Consider the following 12,804-nt stretch of genomic DNA (forward strand, 5'->3'; position numbering starts at 1 on the left):
AATTGACTAGTTTTTTTTTCTGAAGACAGGAATAATAACTAGAATGTTATGTCCGTGTGATTAATTGCAAACATTGTAGTAATATAAAACTAATAACATGTGGTATACCTACTATAATATTCTAATAATCTAATATATAAAATTCTCGTGTCACAGTGTTAGTGGTTGCACTCCTCCGTAAAGGCTTGATCGATTCTTTTGAATTAATTTTGTGTGCATATTTAGTAGATCTGAGAATAGGTTGTAAAGTATTTTTCATTCTCCTACCACCCATCCGGGAATTTGGGATTTACGGTGGAAATTTTTGGTTATAAATGGTTGCTATTTGTTATATAGGAGAAATAATTAGTAGAATTAGTAGGTTGTTATTGGTTATTCGGTTATCAGGTCCATACATTATTAAGATAAGGTACAAGCTTGTATCAAATTGAATTTTCGAATACCACTGCCTATACCAAGGTGGATGATTTGCACTTATTGCAATGAGTTACATCCAAAAGGAGTTGAACAATCATAATTTGTTTAAGAGTTGCCAATTTTTACGGGCAACAAAGTGCACGGGATCAGCTAGTAATAATATATTATACAAACAGGTAATACAACATAATATATAACAATGATACATATTATACGTATATTATAAAATGTATAATATGACGTTATATTGTACGATACTAACAATACTAACAATCAAAAACCGAAATAAAATTTCACTAGTTATTTCCATAACTATTGTGTTGGAGACTGAAGTTAATTTTATTTTTGAATAGATACCTATTCAATATATTTTTGGTTAAATACTGGCACTGAAATGACACTAAATGCGTCGATTTGATATAACATCGACATCATTACTATATTCAGTCTACTACTTATTATTTTACAGTGTGAAATCTACATACAAATAAATTATCTATGTATATAATTAATGTAACATACCTCTAATCTAAATATACCACTAAAGAAATTTAAAAAAAAATATTGCAGTGGCTTACTCATATAAGAATAAAATATTGTATTATTTTGCAGTAAGTCATAACTAGAGTTATAGGATGTTTATGATTTTGCATGTTTTTTTAGGTTGTCCTATTATTGCTTGTATTCTTAGGTAGAATTTTTTTTTTTGTTTCTCTAGATCCAAAAATCAAAATTGTATTTTATATATATTTGTATGTTTTTCGAAATTTAGCATATAAGTGCTTATTATTTTGGCCTTTTTTTGGGATGATGGTCTTAAGGGAACCTATTGAACCCAAAGAAGAAGACGTAAGTAGATTTATGGTGGGATATGGTGGCCATTGGTTAAAGACAATAAAATAGTTATTATGATCAGAATGATTGGATTAATTTTCAAAATTATATTATTTATTTTATAACTCTAATGGTATCATGGACATTTTATATGACTCAATATAAGTATAGTTGGCTGGGAGTTATTTGGAAATACCTTGATTTTTTAACGGGTTATTATACGTAATATGTCGACCGTTCAAGGGTTACACCGAACAGTTTTTGGAATGACTCTGTGGCAATTAAAAAACAATCTTTATATTTATTAATTTTTTATTGTATATAATATCTCATGTTTCACAAATTAAAAGTATTTAAATTTTATATACACTATAATTTTTAAACGTACATTATAGATGTAATATTGAATGAAAGTAAGGTCAGGCGGGGTAAAAGCCTAACGGGGCTATTACCTAATCGGTTATAAACAAATACAATCTTTTAATTTTAAAGTTATTTCATGAAGATTACGAAGTTTAATAGTAATCGAATGTTGTATAATGTTGGTTACACTTTAGGATATCAAACACAGCAGTAATCACTATCCGAGAAGCTTATCAGTTATTTACTCGTACTTTTTTAAATCGACGATAATTCAAGTTAACCCTCCTAAATTGCTCAAAATAATTTCAAATTAGGTAATTAAATGTTATTTTATATTTATAATACTATTTCATTTATGAATGATGACAATTGTATGATACACATACAAATGAGTATTAGCTGATTATGCACTTCCCACGTACAAAATTCCACACGGGGAATGTGCGACATGATTTATGGGGAAAATGCGACATGCCTTATTTTGTTAAATAGTTAAAAAGATTTTGTAAACATTGTTTGTGGCTAAAATATTTTAGTATTTTAGTTACAAATATTTATTTTTAAGTATGTAAATTGTTAACAATTATACTTTGAATACGTGTTAACATTATATCAATCAAAACTTAAAAAACTAATATGTACCTATTAATTATTATAAATTAAAAAAACTTTGATGGTCTGTTAAATCTTGATAAAATGATTGAATTCTCTCAACGGAATTTGTTCGAAGATTTTCATTAGTTTATGGCACTTAACCCGGCCAAGGAATAGCTTGAATAAAACTGTATTAAAAGTACAGGTTTTGCACTTACCCCGGTAGCAGGGAAAGTGCGACACTTTTTTTTTTTAAATAATTTTTTTTTCAACTAGAAAATTATCAAAACACTTTTTTGAATACTAATTTGGATTCCTGAGACATTCATTAATATATGATACAAAACTATGTTCCACGTAAGAATACAGTAAGATGGTATGTTCCATTAAACTGAGATTTTACAAAATCGCGCTGCAAGGATTTAAAATTCGTATGGACCAATTTTTACGGGGATTTCATCGGTACCTATTCTATTTTATAATTGAAAAACGGAAAACAGGCAGTTATTTTTTCAAAGGCAACGCCATGCAGGTTATTCCTATAAATAATTATAAATTATAATATAGAATATCTTCAGGAAGCAATATCAGGCGCTATTAAATGCAACTTAATATGTATTACTGTAAAATAGTTTTCATCAATTTTACATTCAAAGCGGAGGGATATTGATTTAATAATGATGTGAATTTTTTACGTGTTGGTGGTCGGTCCATCACTAGAGTTAAGATTTTTTATTTCTATACAACTATAAAAAAAAGCACCAACTATCCTTAAAAGAGCACCTATATATTATTAATAAACACATAAAAATTATTGTATATTAGACGCGTATTGATTTTGTTTTATTATTATATTTCAATATATGAGTATAAAACTATACTATAACAGAATACAGTGTTAATATAATATTATAAATTGTAATTAAATACATACAAATATAATGTAAAAAAATCGGATGGTCATAAAAAATTATTGTGGTTTTATGCTTATTTTTTTTTATTTACATTAATAAAAACTTATAAGGAAACTCGTATTAAATTTTCAAATTTTCTGACAATTATTTATCGACAATAATTAGACACAAATTAAACGAAGAATAACGATTTTAGTTATATTGTTGTAATTTATTTAACAACATTAGTCATTACTCATGGGGCATAAAACTTTTACGTATATATTTTAGTATAAGCGCAATGTTATTTTCAAAATATTTAGATTAATTTTAAGCTATTTTCTATTTATAACATGATGAATCTATTCGCACCGTTCTACGGTAATGTGGTATGACTACAAAGTTAGTAGCAATAATATATATTACTAGCTGCCCGACCTTCCTCCGGAAGAAATTATTTTTTTATAATTTAATTTAGAAACATATGACTATTTTTTGACTATTTTTTTTTATAATTATAATATAATTACATATTGTAGTTATTGTTATTGCTAATTTCTGAAAATTATATATCCTACATTTTGAATTCAACCACTTGAGTGGTAAATTGTATTATTTTTATTATAGTATAGAGATAAGGTAGAAAAAAAATGTAACAATAAATTATTTATTGAATAAATATTATATATTTCAAATATAATAGGTTCAAATAAGTGCAAACAAATAAATAAATTAATAATAATAATAATAAATAAACAAACAAACCGGTTTCCTTCGTCTCCAAAATCAAGTTAGATTCTTATATATATAGATGGTATAAATATTAAAATATATCGGTAATAAATAATTTAATAATATAATAAATTAATTTTTTTGACAGAAATAAAATCAACCTACCGTAATAATAATATTAAAATAAATTACTTCAGTAACAACATAAAAAAACATAATATTATGAAATATACTTAGTGATATAGGCTGTTGACTGTATCCGCTGAGAATCGTTTTTTGTATACAATAATATATTATTATATCATTGAATTAAAAGTCAACGGGCAGATGTAAACTTAGCCCGATAATTTATACTGATAAAATATAATAAAGACGACACAATTAAACTGAAAATAATGAATAACGCATTTTATTTCAAGTTTTCAAATTCAACTTACCCAAGTATATATTCCGTCGATAGACATGAGTAGACTCTCGGTTCCGGGGGTGCACATTAAAAATGAGAGACTACAAGAATTTTGAAAGCTATTAGGTACAGAATTTCTGTCAAAACCAAATTAAAAGCAATACAAACCAAAAACTTTTATTAAAATAGGCAGCCTAAGTGAACCATTTAAATTTCAAAATTCCAAAACTAAACAAAAATAATGTTAGAAATCACGGTTCAAAATTATAAAAATAAAGAAAATAAATATAAGTAAAAGTAAATCTGTAAATTAAACGTCAAATAGATAGCTTTTTACAAAAAAAAAATATTATACACATTTAAATTTATATACGAATAATAATTCGTAAATGTACCTATGATGTATTATAACGAATTTTCATACTTTTTAATAATATGGAAATTATAATAAAACTTAATAATTTAGGGAGAACCTTCTCCTCATAGTGTCCTCTGGATAATGCTTATAGTGTTCTTAAAAAGATTATAAGGTTAGTCGTTAGTTATTACTAATTAGAAAGGTATATGAGAAGATCAGAGCATGTTATTTTTCGGTAAAGCACGGTTGAGCATAAAACGATTGAGCATAGACCTTTTTAGCAACACGATTGAGCATAGAATATTTTATGGCGATGTGCCAATTCATGTGCCAAAATTTTGTAATTTATTATTTTCACGTATTATTACACCAATTATTATTATATGATATCTGACGCGAGCCGTGAGCCGAGCCTCTCAGCTTTATCGACAATGTTATCAATTAATAAATTAGTTCCAGACACTATTGAGACTATTATTGACTTATAAATATTTTGATTTTATTATTTTCATAAGTCATAACTATTATCATTATTATTATTAGTATTTCATTATTAGCAAAAAGATCTATATACTGTATTATAATGTGACTAATTTTGAGACTATTATTGATTTATAAATATTTTGAATAATGTGACTAGGTATATTACATATTGACTATGAAAACATCATATTTTTTTGCCATGTTATATTTTGAATCATTATAATTATTTAAATAAATATTTTTGTATAATACAGTTCAAAATTGAAAATGGCAACGTTGCAGAGTTTTTTATGCTCAATCGTGTCTCAGCCTTTTTTTTATTAGACCCGAGTTTACAAATCAATCATTTTTACCTGTCAAAATCGGGTCCGAGTGTACAATTGCCCAAATTCAACACATCCATTATACTATTACAGTGACTGTATAGCAGACTAATACCCACTTGTCCATCTTTTTATATAATTATTTTTACATGGTTTTTACTTAATCTTATATGTACTTACTTATCTAAAATTAATAAATTAGATGGTTACGCGAGATTACAAAGATTATAGTTCAACGTTATTTATAAATATGGTTAGTACATATTATTATGTAATTATTTTCTTATTATTAAAAAAATGTATTTAACTTTTTATAAAATATGAATTAGCGATAATAAAATATATAAAAATATAAAGTAGAACCTAAAGTTTTTTTAAAAAATAATTGTAGAACCGACTATAAAACCAGATAGGACTTACTAATTTGTTTGGAAGTTATAACTTATATATCTGAAGCTTAAGGTATGACTTAAGTTATCAATGCAAGATGTGATGTATTACCTATTAACAATAATTATTTATTAAGTACCAATAACATTTTTAAATAAGTGATATTGTATCGTAATATTCAAAAAAACAATTCTCAGTGAAATACACTTATCCGTGTTCATATATCTTCAATATTTTCGAAGACTGATAGTATAGATAATTAGATATTTTTAAGAGTCAAGAGACACTACAAATAAATAAAAAAAAATGAATTTCTCAAAGTACAACAGTTGCTACTGTCTAGTTAGTACTAGTTACTAGACTTGATCCTTAACCGATAGTTATGCTAGTATAGATACAGCTACAATTCACAAAAAGCTTTTTTACTGCCAGAAAAGAGTTTAAAGAAAAAATAAATTGAAAACATTGTGTGAACAAAACATTATATGTGAATTCTTTATCCACTTAACTCAGTGTCGAAAGGTAAATTGTAAAACTGTAAACTCGTATTAGTCAAGAAAAAAAATGTTTATTCTATTTATATAAGTACCTTCTAAAACTATGCTAAGAAGTTGTATTAGAAAGGTTTTTATCTATTTGCTGTTAATTGGTTCTCTACATTTTTAAATAGTGATATAGCCATTTTCCTCCAAAAACGAGATACCGTTTTTCTCCACTGTCCATTTTCCTCCAATAAATAATGGAATAGTTAATACAAATAATTTATGCATAGCAAAAAAAATCGATTTATTTTTTTTGGTGATGGCAAATGATTTGGATGTACATTTTTGTGTAATTCATCGGCTACTATTTCATCAGTTTTATTAGTGTATAATATAACTGCTTGACAAGTAGTCAAACAACATCGCCTACGTGATCATCCAGATTTTAACTTATATGTGCTAAAAAATATTTGTAACCATCACGAATTAACAAACGTTTTGTGTGTAATCATAATAATAAGTGATACACAATACAAGATAAATAAGTATATACGTATATGCCCGAATGTTATATGAGCGTATCTTTATTATGCTTAATCGATAGCTGATATAGATAGCCGATACCAGAGTGTAATCATCAACCGATAAACGCAAAATGTGATCCTAGCTTTACTCTATATATTTATAAGACGGAACGTAATACTACGACACTGGCTTAAATATTGGAGGAAAATAGACAAAATTACAGTCTAAATTAATTTGGAGGAAAATGGAAACCAACCTTTTTTTTTGTGGAGGAAAATAGACAGTGGAGGAAAACGGTATCTCGTTTTTGGAGGAAAATGGACCCGCCCGTGATTCCAAACACTTGTGTAATGTGAAGACCTTTATTTTCCCCATGGTATCGAGAACCGGAGGGGGGGGGGCTGCATTAACATAACGTCATCTGAGTTGGCATTACGTCCCCTTGTAATGTGAAGACTAAATGTGTTTATTTTTTTAAATATTAATTTAGGTTTTCTACCTTAATCTAGTGTAAAATACTTGACAATTATTACCAATAGTTAATAGTTATTACTTATTTGCTACAGTATCTATGAAATATTATTGATTTAAATGAAATCTATAATCAATAAGTATTTTTACGTTATTAATGAGTTTTACAATTATAAATATAACTATCTAGGTCAATGGCGTAGATATGATTTCTAAAGGGGAGGGGGTAAAAAAATGACATAGCTAAATGGGAGGGGGAAATTGGAAAATCCCCCACCTTCTGAAAACTTTTTACTAAGGTAATAAGAATCCAATGGGGAGGGAGAATCTGACCACCACGTCTACCCCTTGTCTACGCCACTAATACATATATGGTTCTAATCATATAAGAAAAGTACTTAAATACCTGTATAGGCTGTGAAAATGTAAACAGTTTTAACAATTATCTACCAAGTTACAATATTTCTGTCCCTTAAATTTTGAATGTAAACAATATTTCAATTACCTAAGTGATGTAAATATAAGAATATAAGATATTAAGTTGGATAATAATATACTATTATATAATAATTCATACGTCACACACTATATCATTGATTAATTATTTACCGATTGGTAATTAGAATATATCGGATTCATATCTTTAAAAAAATGTGGGTTTGTGGGAACCACTCTGCTGTAAATTAAGACATTAGGTGTCGTATGGGTCACTGTAATTGATGTGATCAATTTAAATTCAATGATGTAAAATCATTGTAGGTATATTATGAAAACCGATTCTGAGTGAAGATGGTTTATCAGCCAATTACTATAAGTAAATTATATGATATTATATTGCAATTGAAGTAATTTATTTTACTGTTAGTAATATAGTAAATTGAATTAATTTTTTCCGATAAAAAAAAAAAAAAAACTATTATTAAATTTTTTTTAAAATTTTTTGTTACAGTATGAACTACGTCGTAATAATATTATTATGACGTATAGCTATTAGATGAATCAGTAATCACCATAGTAAATATGACATCATTATATCAGATAGAGTATTCAGAAATTTGATGAAAGTAAAAACTGCGTAGGTATACACAAAATAAATATAAAGTTAAAGTTTTGATAATATAAGCTATAATAATCAGCTATAGTTTTTAAAAATTATACGCATAGTATTATTATCACTATAAATTAGATAATATAGTAAATTTTATAGATTAAATTAAATTTTATTGATTTATAATCATACAAAATCAAAAAAAAAATAATGTTTTTTGGACTTCATTCCAGTTCGTTAGTTAAAATCATTACCTATTATTTATTGCTTGTTATAATGTTATATATATACCTAATACTTATACATCAAATTTATGTTGAAAACACAATGGTAGTTTGAATTGTATTTTCGATTAAATCTATAAATCGAATGCCTCCAGCTGGAAGTTCACTGCTTGAAGCAATGGTCATTGGTCAAAGACATAGTAATCAAGCAGCGGGATATATCTGTATAGAAAAACATTGAGAATTGAAATACAAAAAGTCCAATTATGGACTGTAAGGTGTTGAATTATGATGTGTGTAAAACCTAGATGGCTAGATGTCTTAATTAGTGTATTATATGTTCTGTTCTTCAGGTCCGCGGACTTGAAGCTGGCGAATTAATAGGGTTATTCGATTATCGAGTTAACTATTGAAATCATTCGTAAATAATCCAATTCTGTTCTATAAAATATATAATAATAATATATATACATTTTCCTACTCTAAATGTTTTGTGTTAAGTAGGTACCTACATTTTAGATTCTGAATAATGCGATGAATATACTATATATAGTATATTCAACTATATAGTATTAGTTTTACAATCACGTGTTTTTTTTCGTCCGACGTGAATTTTTCGAACAGAAAAATTCTCAAATCTTCAATATTGATTTTGGTCCCTGGTAGAAAATTTTATATAGTTGGTAAATTTTTGTTTGTAATATAATACAATAAGAAACCAAGGCACATTTTTTTTTATGGCTAAAAGTTATATTTTGATAAAATTTGTCAATATATCATGAACATTTGCAAATAAAATGTTCGATTTTAATATTTAAAGATTGAAAATTCAACCAACAATTTACTATTGATTTAAAATATATTATACATTCACTATAGTGACTTACTCAACGACTATAGGGTACCTACACTGATAACTTAATGTATAGCAGATCGACTTACCTGTTTTTTTTTTTTTTATTATAATATTTTTTTCTTGTCAAGTGTACGTTTAACACAATCGAAACAAGCCACGTACCTATACTTACATAGTATGTAAATTATTTGAATATGTTAAGCTATATAATATATTTAGCCACAATATGACCTTCGAAAATCATTTGATAAAGTGGATTGTAGATCCGTGGTTTATTATTAGCAAAATTGTTCAAATATAACTTACAGAATATCCATTATTGTCATGTGTGTCATTATAATACATATCTGATCTTATTATGCATACTATAGTTCATGGCTTCATGGTTACGCGCTTTGAATATAATTATAAGGTATTTTTATATAAGTTGTTAAAAACCGTTCATCCTCGTAATTATTGGAAAATGTTCGTCTTATAAATTATCTATTTTTCTTCACTGCTTAATATATTGATTTAAATTGATGATACTATATATATTATTTATTCATATTATGGTTAATGTTTCATGTAAACTTGTGTATAGATTTCTCAATGGGACAATGGCTATAACAGGTACCTACGTGCATAGTATAGAGTTTCTAATTTCTATAAATTATTTGACTGAAGGTGTAATTATTTAAATCAATGACTACATGATCTTAGAACTTTGAACAAGCTTCATTATATAATAAATATTATATCCGACAGTAAGCTTCATTTTATCTTGTAGAATATTTATAACATTGCAACGATTTAATTTTGTTTAATGATTATATATAGTGATAAGTTGAAATTTAAGCTTGTATCCGTTGTACCCATCATTTCGGTACCGTTTAATTTGTGTAAGTAATAACTTTAAGTATAGTATAATATATTTCCTTCTGGATCCATTTTGATTTCTTTCCTTGGTATTTACTGATCATGTATTTTGAGAGAAATTAATTAAATAAAGTACCTACACTCTACAGTTCATTTAAATATTTAGTCTAAGACATTGAAAACTAAATTGTACAATATAATATTTAAAATAATATTCACCCATTGGCCATTATAGATATTTTATATTACTATTATTTTTTTAATTAATTAATTAAATTTATTTTTTAAACTCGAAATGGTAACGAGTTACATTTTAGGAATAATTATCATAAATAATTTCTATTACATTTTCTATAATTCGAAAAGATTCTAACGAAATTACGTAACGTGTTACTTTTGTTGTGTTCTATGTAGGTACTAGGTAGGTATATAACACACAATATGGTAATACCCAACGGCAAACACTGATAATTTTTGATTAATTTTATTATAATTCAACTAACTTATTGTGGTATAACTTTAACTTGCGATATTGTTTAATTATCATGGTACCTAATACCTATACATTACTATGGTTTAATTAACTAACATATAATTATTAACTTAAAATTAAAACATAAGTTAATAATCATACAAATTTATCACTTAAAAAGAATTAATTCAGATGTTATGTGTAATTTATTATATTATAAATGGGTGCTTAGTTAATAATAATTATCTGAGTACCTACTTATAAAATTAATAACCAAATATTGAGAATTGAAACGATATTAACTGTAAGTAATACACTTTTATAATTATCTATCTATTAATTTGTAGTTATGAGTCTAATCATGTTTGTAAATTATTACATTATATTCTCTGAACTAAAAATCCAAAGTGAAATTTAATTATTTATTATTATAAACGTATAATAATTACAAATTAAAAATTAACAAATAATAATTGAGAAGATAATGAATGGTATAATGAAGGATTATTTTCTCATTAATAATTTTAGTTAAGAACAAGACAATTTTTTAATAGCCTTGATGATTTAGACCCAAATTATTGAAATTTTTTTTTGCAAACAAAACAAAGTTACATTATGTGGTTACATTTTTAATATTTGTTTGCTCACCTCCTCAATGCTTATGCGAGGAGTACTTAAGAAGTAATATACTATTATACAAAGTTAGAGAAAAATTAAAGTCTTATGTAAAGAAGAAATAAATAGAAAACGTGCAGATACAGTGTGTCCCGTCTTATATGTACCACTAATGACTAAATATCTCAGCCCGATGGCACACGATTTAAAAACGGTTTGCTGTGATAGATAGGTGGTACCAAAGTGTACATTTTAGGAAAATTTCAAATTCTTAACTCCTTTAGTTTACGCTTGCGCAATACAACTTAAGTTTTTTTGAATAGCGAATCTTATTTCTGACACCAGATATGGGTAGATATTTTTTTCTAGCACATTTTGATCCATTGACCATTATCCTTAACCCAAAATTGACCAAGTTACAGGCTAACAAAATTTTGAAAATTGAAAATAATTCAATTTTTCGAAAAGGATGGTACACTTGTATTGAGTGGATTTTTTAATGAATAAATTTACATGAAAAAATACATGAATACATTATACATACATACATACATACATAATAATGAAACAAAAAGTAAATTACTTTGTATTATCTATTTTTTATTTAAGTATACATTTGTTTATCTAACAAAATGTTCAAAATTTCCCCCATTATTAAGTTATTTTCCAAACATATTTCCAGTCGTCGAGTTACTTCTCTGTGCGTAGCTGCCAAAATTACTTTCAATTTTCAAAAACTTGGTTAGCCTGTAACTTGGTCAATTTAGGGTTTAGGATTATGGTTAATGGATCAAAATGTACTGTAAAAAAAAATACCTACCCATATCTGGTGTAAAAATAAGGATCGCTGATAAAAAACTTAAGTTGTATTGCGCATGCGCGAACCAAAGGAGTGGAAAATTTGAAATTTTTCCACAATATGCATTTCAGTACCACCCATCTATCACAGCAAACCGTTTTTAAATCTAAGTCCATCGGGCTGAGATATTTAGTGAGATAAATTTACATTTTACAAGTTTATCAACTCTTAAAAATAAATAAATTTTACTAGTAGGTATACTAAATTAATTTTACTTATGCTTTCTAAAAGCTGTAATAAATAATAATTGTTATATTGATTAATATTAATATTTAGTGATTTACATAATATTATCTCAACTGATATATTAATACAACTTCTAAGCACAAAAGACTTTCTACAATTTGTTTTAATTACATTAGTATTTATTTTTTATACCTAGTATAACTAGTATAAGTGTTCATGATCACAATTCACAAGTGTGAATATCATTTTTATTTTTGTATCCTAAAAATCGTTAATTTTTTTTTAAAAATCCTATCCAAAATTAAATACGTTAAAGTTTTTTAAAGTTAGGTCTGTACTATAAAGATTAGACAGTTTAGTATATATTTAACAATTTTGTTCCTAGTTGTTCTTAACTTAGTGAGATGGGAATTAA

This window comes from Acyrthosiphon pisum, chromosome A2 (genome assembly GCF_005508785.2).
Source record: "Acyrthosiphon pisum isolate AL4f chromosome A2, pea_aphid_22Mar2018_4r6ur, whole genome shotgun sequence".
Taxonomy (NCBI): domain Eukaryota; kingdom Metazoa; phylum Arthropoda; class Insecta; order Hemiptera; family Aphididae; genus Acyrthosiphon; species Acyrthosiphon pisum.